The sequence below is a fragment of the Urocitellus parryii genome, chromosome 13 (genome assembly GCF_045843805.1).
Source record: "Urocitellus parryii isolate mUroPar1 chromosome 13, mUroPar1.hap1, whole genome shotgun sequence".
Lineage (NCBI taxonomy): Eukaryota > Metazoa > Chordata > Mammalia > Rodentia > Sciuridae > Urocitellus > Urocitellus parryii.
In genome coordinates this window covers 10,578,399-10,592,047 of record NC_135543.1, presented here as the reverse complement: position 1 = coordinate 10,592,047, position 13,649 = coordinate 10,578,399, and the positions used below count along the sequence as shown (strand labels likewise).

General features: G+C 34.8%; 1 non-coding gene across 1 annotated transcript; it reads left to right on the top strand.

Annotated features, from left to right (window-relative positions):
* The first annotated feature begins 4,149 nt into the window (after positions 1 to 4,149).
* On the top strand, positions 4,150 to 4,285 carry LOC144250031 (small nucleolar RNA SNORA42/SNORA80 family). The gene has a single exon (XR_013342389.1). It is a non-coding gene; the product is annotated as a small nucleolar RNA SNORA42/SNORA80 family (small nucleolar RNA).
* The last annotated feature ends 9,364 nt before the right edge of the window (positions 4,286 to 13,649 follow it).

The window sequence follows — 13,649 nt, the reverse complement described above, 5'->3', positions numbered from 1 at the left end:
GTGAATTATTTTTAATAAGTTCCTATAAGCTTTTTGAATTCAAAACCTCACAATTCTTGAGTTTTCTGTATTGCATAACCAAATCCTCTTAACTTTCGATATTTCCCTCTCTAAAAAAATTGGAAAAAAAAATAAAGCTGCAGAGCAAAACACATCTTCACAATTTTTATTTGAAAGTCTCTAGAGAATACAGTGAAGATAATTACTTAAAACTTTGTATCTGTACATATTAGCTATGCAAAAAGATGGGTTTTTATTGTGGCATAGGCATATTGGTGAATGTGTATAACATAATCTTATCGATTTCACTCTCCAGCGCTTCCCCATGCTTTACAAGCCTTCTTTGCCTGTTTTTCTTCCTCTGTCCTATTGGTGCCCTGTCTACCTTTGTGATACCTTCCTTTCTTTGTTTGCCTCACTAGCTTCCACATATGAAAGAAAACGTGTGATACTTCTCTTCCTGAGTCTGCTGCACTTTGCTTACCCTGATATTCTCCAGTTCCATTCATTTTCTGAAAATGAGATAATCTATTTTATATATGTATAATATTCCATTGTGTGTGTGTGTGTGTGTGTGTGTTTCACGTTTTCCTTATCAATATGTCTCTTGAGTTATACCTAGGATAGTTCTATAACCTGGCTTTTGTGAATTGTGCTTTTATAAACATGGGCATGCATGCATCTCTAAAGTATGCTGATTTCAGGTCTTTTGGATAAAGACCAAAGAGTGGTAGAGTTGGATCATATTTTAATCTTTTTTTAATTCTTTTTAGGAACCTCCACACTGATTTGCATAGTGACTGTACTAACTGCATGTCCACCAAGTGTATGGAAGTTCCCCATTTCCCACATCCTTGTCACCATTTATTGCTATTTGTATTCATGATGACTGACATCCTGACTGGCATGATAGCGAATCCCAGTGTGCTTTTAGTTTACATTTCCTTCATAGTTAAATAGGTTCAACTTTTATTCTTCATATGATTGTTGGCCATTGTACTTTGAGAAGTATGTGTTCATTTCATGTAATTTTTGGTGCAGGAACTGTGGTCGGAACTTTGTGGCATGTGGTAGAAATGCTCCTCGCTTGGGTCGACTCTCCCAGCAGTGTCCTGTGCACCCTGCCAGCTCTGCAGTGCTTCACCCCTGGGGCCAGTAGTGCAGGTGTGGGTGGGGAGTTTACAGCAACTGAGCTACTCAGGTGGGCTGTTCAAAGGTGTTCCCTAGGGTAATATTTTCTGATGTCTCTCAGTGGGATGGAGATCCACAGATCTAATCCTTTCCAGAGCTACAGTCTTAGGTGTAGTTCTTCCACCAATGCATGGAGAAAAGGTGAATTACTTCTCACACAGCAGGTCACTTTTCAGATTCTGCTTCAGCTTAATTCCTTCTGAATTTCTCTTACACCACTGATTCTGAAGAAAGTTGATCTGCTTTGCTTCTCTTTCTCCCATCCTGACTCCTCTGACCTGAGACTGGTCCTATTGTCGTGGGTGCAGACTTCAGGCTAATGAATTCCTCTGTGCTTTCCATTCTGGAAACCAGAATTTATGAGTCTCTCCAAGTATCTAGGAGCCTAAAACTGCACCTCCATGCACTCCCTCTGTTCCTGCCTTGCCAGTCAGCTCTGGATTCCCTACCTTGGTTTCCACCTGCCGAGGAGCCAAGGCTTCATCTTGATGCTTAAAACTGTTCAACTCATTTCTTTATTTTTTTTTTTACTATTTTAATAAATAAATAGATAGATAAATAAATAAATAAATGGCAGTGGAATGCATTACAATTCTTATTATACATATATTCCACAATTTTTTAGTTAGTTACGACAGTACAATGACCTTGACATATCATACATTTGAATCAGATGGGATATAATTTCTCATTTTTATGAGTGTACAGATTGCAGAATCATATTGGTCATGCAGTCACATATACACACACTAATAATAATGTCTGTTTCATTCTACACTCCTTCCTATCCCCCTATCCCCTCCCCTCCTCTCTATCACTTCTCTCTACCACAACTTTTCATATCTCTGTATATAAAATATTTTGATACCCAATTAGAGTCTTCATACATGTACTTTGGATAATGATGTCTATCACATTCCACATTTCTGGCTAATCCCCTGCCCCCTTCCTCACCCTCCCACCCTTTTTCCCTCTCTAGAATTAATCCATTCCTCCTATACTCCCCCTCCCTGCCTCATTATGAGTCAGCCTCCTTATATCAGAGAAAACATTCAGCATTTGTTTTTTTTAGATTGGCTAACTTCACTTAGCATTATCTTCTCCAATGCCATCCATTTGCCTGCAAATGCCATGATTTTATTCTCTTTTATTGCTGAGCAAAATTCCATTGTTTATATATGCCACTTTTTTTATCCATTCATCCACTGAAGGACATCTAGGTTGGCTCCACAGTTTAGTTATTGTGAATTGTTAATATTTCATACCTATGAAATATACAATCAATATCAATTTCTTACCTATTTATTTTAAGTTTATTGAGACACAATTCATATGCCTTATAAGTAATCAATTTAAACTGTACAATTCAGTGGTTTATAAAACACAGATACATGTAACTACCACCACAATCAATTTAGAACTTTTCATAATCTCAATCTTACATGATATGTCCTTAGTCATCACATGCTATCTTCTACCCTACCAGACAACCACCAATAGATTGTCTGAGTCTGGACTCTCTACCTACATAGACATCACTATTCTGCATTTTCAGTTGCACGGAATCATGATGTCACTTGGTAGAAGTGACTTCTTTCTCTTGGCAGCATGTTTTCAATGGTCAAGAATATTGTAGCATAGATCAGCTCTTTATCTCTATTTTATAGTTAGTAATCAGGAACCTTCCAAATTAAATTTGTTTATCCATTTGTCTGTCAATAGTGATTTATCTTTCATCCATCTTTTTGTCTATTATGAATAATGCTATTTTAGTCATTATGAAGAAATTTTCTCATGCAAATTTTTGCATAGGCGTGCTTTAGTTAGTTTGGTTATTCCTGTGATGAAAACACTCAACAAGAACAACTTAGAGGAGGAAAATTTATGGGATTCAAGGTTTCAGAGGTCTCTGTCCACGGATAGCCAACTCCATTGCTCTGTGCCTGAGAGAGAGAGAGAGAGAGAGAGAGAGAGAGAGAGAGAGAAAGAAGAAGAAGGAGGAGGAGGAGGAGGAGGAGGAGGAGGAAAGGGGAGAGGGAGAGCGAGAGGAGAAAGGGGAATGGAAAGGAGGGGAAGTCAGGGAAGGAGAGGACAGGAATAGAAAGAGAGGAGAGAAGAAAAGAAGGGAAGGGGTCCGATGAGGAGAGAAAAGAAGAGAGAGAGAGGAGAAGGGGGACTTCAGGAAGAACAACCTTTCCAGGGAACAACCCATTTACTCAGTTTTTCTGTCCATACCCAACTTCCCTACAGTTACCACCCAATCTCCTGATTAGTTTACTGATCTCATAATCCAATCATTTCATCTCAGATCATTAACAGAGCTTCTGGGGACACCTTGTATTCCAAACATAGCAGCATAGTTTTAATTCCCTTTGTGTAAGTAACTGTGGAAATGGGAGGTCACATGGTAACTTCATGTTTAATAGTTTAAAGACCTGAAAACCTGTTTTCAAAAATGGCTGTGCATCTCATGAACCTGTCAGTAGAACATAAGGATTCCAGTTTCTCCTCGTCCTCATCAACGATTGTTTTTTTCTGACATTTTGAGTCCACTCAGTGTTTGTAAAGAAGCATCTTATTGTGGTTTTGTTTTGCATTTCCCTAATGACTCAAAATGTAGGTCATCTTTTTGTATCCACTTTGACAATTTTCATCCCTGCTTAGAGAAGAGTTCATTCAGGTCTGTTGTCTGTTTTTAGTTTTGCCACTTTTTTTTACTGGTGAGTGGGAAAATGTCATCATTGAATTATTATTGAAAATATTATGATAGTGAAAATATTATTCTTTTGTTGAATTTTCTCCTGTATGTCTTATTATTTTTGATACTACTAAAACCAGAATCACTTACGTTGATTTCCACATCCTTACACTTTCACTTGTCAAGCATCCTCATAGCTACCTCAATTTTCTGAGTATATTAAATCTTTACTTTTATTATTTATTTATTTTCCAAATAATGCACAGGCTTGGATTTATGGCGTGCTCATCCCCTTCGGGCTTTCATGGTGTTTAATGCCAGAGCCAACTGTGCCTCTGAAGCATTGCCTGGTTTTTGTACCCACAGGCTGCTGGCAGTGAAGTGGGTTGCACAGTGGGAGAAAAAAAGAAAGAAAACAATAAAATAGAATAAACATAAAAATACCCTCACAGTATTTTCAAGTGCATGGTCATAGCATTAAAAATTGCTTGTAAAAAAAAAATAAGATAAATCAATGACAAAAAGAAATTAGGAAATTATGCTAAGCAAATTAGTGGACAAAGCAGAAAGATTTTATTGAACATCTTCTGTATGTTAAACACGGTATTTAAAAAAAAAAAACCTGACTTTAAGAGTTTACCATCTGTTTATACAGAAGACACCTACATGTATTCAAATTAGAAGAATTTATATAATCGCAGTAAATTATTTTATAGCACAAATATCACTTTATAAGTGCAGAGAAGAGACCAATTAATGTGTTATGAAATATAACTAACACTTTGGAAGAAAACAGAGCTTGAAGCAGCAGTGGAAACAGCAGGGATGCTAGTCTGATTGAATAAAATGGATGAGGCCTGGATGCAAGAAGTGTCTCGTAGATCTCTGCAAACTGGAAGCTTCACCATTTGATAGGAACAAAAATAGTAAATAATCAAACCACGATCTAGTACTGTACAGCTGAAGCAGTGTGTCTCAGCAAGAGGGTGAAAATGTGCTGGGTATACGTAGCTAATTCTCTGTGTTCTGGAGAAATGAGAAGAGTGGGAAGGCCCAGGGAGCTTCATTAGCACATCAGGCCAAAAAGTAAGATAAGGGTCTCAGTGCAAATGGAGAGTGGTGTATACAATGTGAAGATTTCAACCTTAACAAGGAAGACTTTGATGAAGACACACTGAGCTGACTTACGAGTTGACTATTTGTTCAGAACTTAGGAAGCAGTGACACATTTCTTAAAATACTGCAGAGTTAAGACAGCAATGGCATGAAAGCCCTTTCAACATAAGTACGAGAAAACTTCTGCAATCAGTTCTTGGAAGTGTCTCCATGGTGATCATCATCTCTAGGACCTTGTTTCTATCATGGAGGGTTCTGAAAGAATGAAACCTGAGATAAGCAGCAGTGATGCCTTTTGTTTCGACTAAAGAATTTATAAAAGTTTCTTCCTTACTTTGCAGTGGTGAAATTATTATTTTTTTTCTTTTTTTAAAGTAAAAAAAAAGAAAAAGGTGTATTCTCAAGAGAAGCGGGCCATTTATTTTCCAAAGTAAAAGAATTGGTGTTTCTGAAGGGAGAATTTCTGAGCTCAATTTCTGTGTCATTTGATTAAAATCTTTTTAGAAGTTTTCTAGAATTAGCATTTTACTTGTTTACATGAAGTAATATGAGCTGTGATCCTGAAGGAGTTATGCACAGTCTTTTTGTTCTTGTTGGTTTCTTTCATAGTCTTGTGATTGAAGTTTGAAATAAATTTATAATCATTTTCTTATAAAAGTCTTAATTTCTGGGTGGTTATCCCTCACTGTAGGTTGAATTCAAAGTTGTTTTTCCTCAACAGTCAGAATACATATACCAATAGCACATTCTCGTGGGTCACACTCCATCCTTTATTCTCCAGCATTCTTACCCAGATTCTAAATAGTAGCAACAAAACCTGGTGGGTCATTTATGATTTCTAGTCAGTAACATTCCAAATATCTTTTTTTTGGATCCCTGGTGGTAATTATTAAAGTGAATACTGTCATTAGCATTATTCATTTCTTCCCAAGATTTGGTGGCTACAATTATTTTCAATTTTAATAAGTTTTAATGGACTCTCTGATTTATTCACCACCATGGCTTCACATCTGTCCCAACTTTTTTCAAATGTGTACCCAGTGAAATGGCTGCATTAAAATGTATAAGTGAGGTTCGTTGCCATAATAGTCTCTGAAGTATAATGATCAATGTGTTTGTGTCTTTGGTCAAGGCAAGGCAAGACAGCAGGACAGTACTGTTTCCCAGGTTAGCAGCAATGACCTTAGCTTTTCTCTTCCGGGTTACAGGCACAAAGTGACTGTCACTTTGCCAGGATCAACTCCTAGTTCAGTTTTGTGAGGGCGAGAGAACTCTAGTACCACCTGTTGGAGAAAATGATAGAAGCCAGGATAACACTGAAGTTACATGACCATAAATTCAGTCTTGGAGGTTTACACCTATCCACGCACGTTCTCTATTTGTTTTATTTAGGGATCACTTAAATAATATTTTTACTTTAAATTTTAAAGTAAAATTTAAAACAATTTAAATTAAATTAAAAAATTGAGTTTTTATTTTACCGTGTATCAGTCGTTGTAGGACTGCCATTTAGATTGCAGATTATCTTAGTTCTGATTCTAAAGTTCCTTATTGTGGGCTGGGGTGTGGCTCAGTGGTAGAGTGCTTACATAGCATGCATGAGGCACTGGGTTCGATCCGTAGCACCACATAAAAACAAAAAAATAAAGATATTGGGTTCACCTAAAACTAAAAAATAAATTTTAAAAAATAAAGTTACTTATTGTTATTCACAAAGCTCAAGTTTTCAGTTTCATGAAAAAGAATATTATTTTTTTCCAAACATAGAAGTATTAAAACAGTACAGGATTATATAAAGTACAATGTTGGAAAGTATAGAAGAATAGCACGTTTTTCCAATGATTTCTGGTGTGGTCATCAGAATTTGAAATACTCGTGATCAACTACGGGCAAGAATTACAAAATGAGAAAATTTGAAGATTTCATTGTAGTTACAAGCTTTAAGCATATTATTTTGTAGGAAAATTTTAAAATATTAGATTAACATTGGGAAAAAGAGAATCTAGTTCAATTCCTACCTTCATTTAATCTAGTGAATCAGCAGAACACAGCAAATTTAAAAATCTATTCTTGCCATTAAACCAACAGTTGAAAACACCCACCTATATATGCTATGTTTGCATTTATCTTTTTCAATTACATAAAAATTAGAAGCATTTAAAAAATCTTTTTGGACAATAGCTTATACATAATGTATTAATACTAATAATAACCAGTGTATTAATCCTAATAATAAATCGTAAGCTCTATGATGATAGAGTATTTGTATATTTAGCTATTTTATTTTTGATGTCTTATATTCAATAACTAAGCACTAAGTAAATAGATGAATTAATTTGCCCAACAAATACATTTAAAAAGGATAAATATTTCCCTAATGGATCTCAATTTCAGTGGAAGTCACCAGTCCTAATGACACTCACCTCCTAGTAATCGAAGCAGTAAAAGGATGATAGAGATTGAAGATGTTGGTGTACTAGGAAATATATCCTTGGAAATTTGGTCAGTGTGATTTTAGAAAGTGGACTTAATTATGAGTGATAGAGTATGAGCTATGTGAGGAAAATACAATTTTGGCCTGGTCTCTGTTTTATCTTTCTCATGTCTCTGATCAAAAGACCCAACAAGAACAACAGAGGAGGAAAAGTTTACTTGGGACTCATGGTTACAGAGGTCTCAGTCCATAGATAGCTGACTCCCTTGCTCTGGGCAAAACAACATGGTGGGAGTGTGTGGCAGAGGAAAGCAACTCAGAACATGGCACTAGGAAGCAGAGAAAGGTCTCTGCTCATGAAGGATAAAATATATGCCCCACCCCCAGAGACCTACCTTGTCCAGCTACACCCTACCTGTCTACACTTACCATGTAGTTAATCCATTTAAGTGAATCAATGTATGGATTAGTTTAAGGTTCTCATAACCCAATTATTTCACTTGTAAATTTCTTGCATTGTCTCACACATGAGCTTTTGGAAGACACTGCATATCTAAACCATTACAGTCTCTTGTTTCTAGCAATGGACTCTACTAGGGATAAAGTGTTATTTATTTAATAAATATTAAATCTGATGAATTGTATCACATATATGTGAAGAAAGATGGTTTTAGGTTGAAATGGGAAAGCAGAGCGGTATATCTTCCCTGTTGTTTTTATAACGAATTTCCACAAACTTCTCAGCTTAAGCTAATAGCAACACACTCTTGCAATTCTGTGATTAGAGAGAGGTTAGATTCAGGTCTCACTGGAAGAACCTCCAGGTATCCATAGGACTGGGTTCATTCTGAAAGCTTCAAGGGAGATATACCTTCTAGCCTCTTTCAGACTTTGAAGGCTGCTAGTGTTCCCTGGCTCATGGCACCACATGGCTGCAACCTTTGTAGTCACCATCTTGCCAATTTTTGCTGAAAGACCCTCCTGATTCACTTTCCTTTGTAATCTAATTGGGTTCCAGGATGATCCTGTCTTAAAACCTTTAACGTAACCTCCCCTCTCTCTACAGGGTTAGGAGATAAATTCACAACTTCTTAGGGTTAGAATTTGCACATACTTCAAGGGCCATTATTTTCCCTATCAAAGAAGAGACATGATCCACCATGAAGCTAAGAGATTTAGCTCTAAATATTAAATCTCTCTCAGTCAGTGGCCATACTATGTCTAGGAATGCATATGGTACAACTATGGGATTGAATTCATTTGGCTTATACAACCAAATTAAAAGTAGGGATGATGGTGAATTTTATAATTAAAATAAACACAACAAATACGTGAGTTAACATTCATTGTCATTGTTCAAATAGACTTTTTAGGATAATCAAAGGGGACTTATTTTAGGTTAAAGGGATGGACTAGAAGATCAATATAAAACTTTACATCCATTTATTTCTTTGTTTTATTTTTAACTTATAAGATTTACAAGTAACAAGCAGTTTGGTGAAAAAAAGACATTACTTTGTGGAACTGATCTAATTGGTTACTATAAAGTGATTTTTTTTCTTTAAGACATGGTTAGTGTTAAAATATATCATTTGGTATATTGGATATGGCAATGTTACTTTCTAAGATACATGTTAATACTAAAAGAACTTACCTAAGTGACTTGGCCACCTGTAACCACAGAAAGTATGACTTCACCCTCTGATTTTCAATTTAATAAGATCATATTTTAATATGATCTTATTAAATACTATCTGTGTAATACATTATCTGCAAAGCTTGTTATAAGTTTTGTGGGGGATCTAGAAATGAGAATGTAGCAATTATTATCCCAAGAGAATAAATTTATAAACTCCATGCTTATCCATAAAAAGACAATCAGCCTACTCTTTTTCCTCTGATTAATCAGTTGAAATACACAAAATGCAGCAGCTAAAGGATTACTTTAGCAGTGCCTAGTTTGTTGGGAGGATATATCTGTATCTAAATTGGTTTCAAAAGTAGCATTTTTTTCACATTAACAAATTCACAGATTTAACATCCTTATCTATCTTCCAATTAAAATAACACTATAATAACCTCAAATTCCAGAAAGATGTTTTGTGAAACCAGTCAGTGAGAAAATATAAACATAAAATTAGAGTTAATGTTATTTGAGAAGTTGATTCTAATAGTAAAGCTTTATATCTGTTATGAAGTATCGTATCATTAGTATGCTCACACTTACATGGATACATTCATTGTGAAACATTTCTTTCTGAAGTGAGTCATATAAAAATGAATTTTATCAAAATTGTATAATCATCTTTTAATACTTAAATATATTCCCCTTTAAGTGTTTATTTATTTTTATTTCCTGGATTTAAATAAAGGGGTATAACCCAAGTTTAACTTCAATTATGGAGCTGCTATATATATTTCTATTTAATTATTTTCTACAATGGGAAATATAACCTTGCTTCCAAAGGAAATAAATAAAGACTGATATTTGAGATAAAATACCCATTTAAAACATGAAAGCAGATCATTGATTCTTATGCATGCTGCTGTTGTCTCTCTGGAGCCTGAAGACTTAAATGACACTGATTATACCTGTTACACTAATGCATTATTCATGAAATTGGTGATAGAGCATCTTGAAACAGCCTGTCATTCTCCATTACATTCCGTCAAAGAACCATATGCTGCTCATGCAGTGTTGATACTGAGGCATACATAACACACTCAGAAGGCATATGGAGGCATTAGAGGCTTTCGGGTAAGGCTTTGAAAATACTTTTTCAGTGTTTTGAATGGCTTACATGAATGTGCAATGGCTTGACTGGCCAGTTTCAAAAGAGAAGGCAATAGGTAGCCATCCCCTCAGCAACATTACCTGGCCTGTGACTAGCTCTCAGGCAGACTTCAGACACTGCAGCCTTATTGACTTTCCACCTCACCAGTCACAGGAGTTAACAATGTGGTTGTGAACTTGAGCTGAGTTCTGTCAGTGTCTGTAATTAATCCATTTCCTGTTACAAATAACACAATACCACAGAGTGGGTACATTTCAAAGAAAAGAGATTTATTTTGGCTCATTGTTTTGAAATTTCAAGATCAAAGGGTCACATTGTGTGATGATCTTCTTCCTGACAGGACCCCAAGATGTCACAGGGGACAGATGTGCTCATGGGTATGAACTCTGCTCTCTTATATAAGCATAGGTTTTCAACATGGCGGGCAGCCTCACCTTGATTACCTTATCTAATCTATCTAATCCTAAAGCGTCCTAACAATGCTGCCTTAAAATGCTTTTTTTTTGGATTAAGTTTCCACTTTCTCAATACCTCACACTGGGAATTAAACTCCAAAAGGAATTTCAGAAAGGATAAACCATTTTCTAATCATAGTAGCCTCTGTCAGAATAATGATATTTAATAAATCCTGACTGTATTTGCCAGATTTCTGGCATGAAGTCAGGTAAGAACAGAGACAGAAAGGCATCTTTGAAGAACAGGAAGTCACATTACAATTTGCACTAAAAGAGGCTCTGCATGTTTCTTATATTTTGAAGCAATCACCATTTTACTAAGTATATTCTTTTACACAATTTATTATGTTGTCCTATGAACCAAATGATATATAAGGGATCTTTGTGGCCAAAAGATTTTGAGGATTTTTTTTTTTTTAACTCTGTGACCATTGGCAGTATCCAAAGCTTTCTTCTGGTTTGTCTGAGCCATGTGCCATTGGATGATAGCATTTAGTTCTGTGTTCATTTTACCATGAAAGTGTGATGCTACATTTTTATCAGTGGGAAACACAGTCAGAGTGGGTTTTGATTATTAAAATAGAAAACTTCTCTCTCTTCACCCTCCTTTTCATGATCAGTTAATAATAGTGGCAAAGAACTCATGTGCAGCCAGCTCTCTACCTAAGCACATTAAAGATTTGCTCGTTTAAGATTAGGAAATAACCAATTCCTTTGGACATGAATGTCCCTTAAAACTTAATAGAGTTATCTCTACTTTTCATTTTGGGATTATCCTTTTTATGCCTTTTTAGACAGAATTGAATATAAACTCACCATATGGGAAACATAAAATCTAAAAATAAACTGAATTAATTCTTTTAGAGTGACAATATGGGAAGACAAAGTATCAGCTCATAATCCAGCACTAAAATTTAGATTGGCAAAGAGTTAATATTTTAAAATTAGAGGATTATTTCTTGATGCTTGTAAAAATACTTGGATTTTGAGTTTAAGACCACATAGCTTCTGCTAGGAAATAATTTCTAAAATACACTGAAATGAAGATGTAACATTAATCAAATTACAAGTGATATTTAAAACAGTTTTTCATTGAAAGCTAGCATTACAAGCTGCTGATGTTTGTCAGAAGTATAAGACATTTATGGCTGAAATTGATATGAGTATTGAATGTTTATTCCTCTTAAATAATGCAATTGATCCCCCAAAATCTTCAATAACAAATGAATGCATATGTGTGTGAGTATGTCAATACGGATAGATCACATATATTTTAAATTATTTGGTGATGGATAAAATTATATAATGTACTATTACATAGCATTATGATATCTACATAACCAAAGCATGTATTATATGTGTGATGTATACATGCATTACATGTAAAACATATATAATAACTGAAGCAATTTGTTCATGAGATCTCTAACTCCTTGTGTTAATGCAGAATTATGAAAACTTTTATCAGTGGACTAATACATTTGATGGATTAATAATTAAAAACATTAGTGTACTGAGTAATAACTGTAGGCAGGTAGGTATAGTAAGAGGAAGTTGGTCATTGGGGTATGCCTTGGTGGTTTGTATTTTGTCCTTGGTGTCTCAGTCTCTGTGCTTTCTTGGTTCCCTGAGTTGAGCCACTTTCCTCTCTCCTACAATTTTGCCAGGATTTTCTGCCTCAGCTTGGGTCCAGAGTGATGGAGTCCAATGACCATGGACTTAATCTCTGAATTCCTGTGCCCCAAATGAATATTTCCTCCTCTGAGTTGTTCTTGTCAGATATTTTGGTTAAATTGAGGCAAAGCTGACTTTCAAAATAATGTAATACTTATATACACAGCATAGACAATTTTTTTTTTCTGAAAATAAAGTGGTAACAGATCTCAAAAATAAACATGCAACTTTCTCAAAAATAAACATATACATGTTGCTGTACATGTCTGTCTTGTGAATTTGTTCATAAGGAGATTTATAGTACAGCATTTTGTTATTTTTGTATACTTAGAATAGTCTTTTATTTTGTGCTTTAGTCCTTCAGAATAATTATTGACAAGTCCAATTTACTACCTGAAATTCAATTAAAAGTTAGCCTGTGCTATGTTTTATGATTGAAATATTTTGTTTTTATAGTTAAATATGCATATGTTCTGGATATTATTTTTTTAAGTAGATGTATGTCATTAAATACACTATGTGTTCTATGTAAAATAGAAAGTGTCTGATATCAGTGGGAAAAGATAGAGATCTACCTAGAATTTGTGTCTTGGTAGCTCTTTTATAGTTGTGATGACCTTTGTGCATTTTGATACCCATGGCTAGCTTTCATGTATATATTATTATATATGTCCATATACTATCAGAATTTCTGTGCTTTTTTGAGCCTTGGATGGACACTCACTGCCTTATCCTGAAATCACACATCAGAGTTCTGACATCATAGCCTTAGGATGCCTTTTCACAACATCTAGTCTCATGATCAATGTTGGATATTTTCATCTTCCTTTCTCCTCAATTGTTGAAGTTTCCATATGGTTTTCCTTCTGTGTTTGGTTAGCATGGTAAAATCCATTGAAAGAGAGTTATTTTGTATTTCTTTTTAAATTGACAAAAATTGTATATTTGCATGAGGTTAAATAAATTTTAAATATGAAATTAACCTTGTTATCTTGGGGTAAGACTTACTTGGTCATGATTTTAATAAACACACAAACACACACACACAGAGTTCACATTTATTATGTTTGTTTTAATAAAAATTTCTTAAGAATTTTCTTATATACATTTAGAAAGATATTAGTATATATTTTTCTTTTTTTATAACATCAACTATTGATTATGAGGATTAAGTCATCATCTTAAATAAGTTTAGAGTATATATCTATTCTTATATTTCCTGGGTGGGGGGGATGCTGAGTTTTGGTGCATATTTCCCTTAAATATTGGATAAAACTCACCAGAAA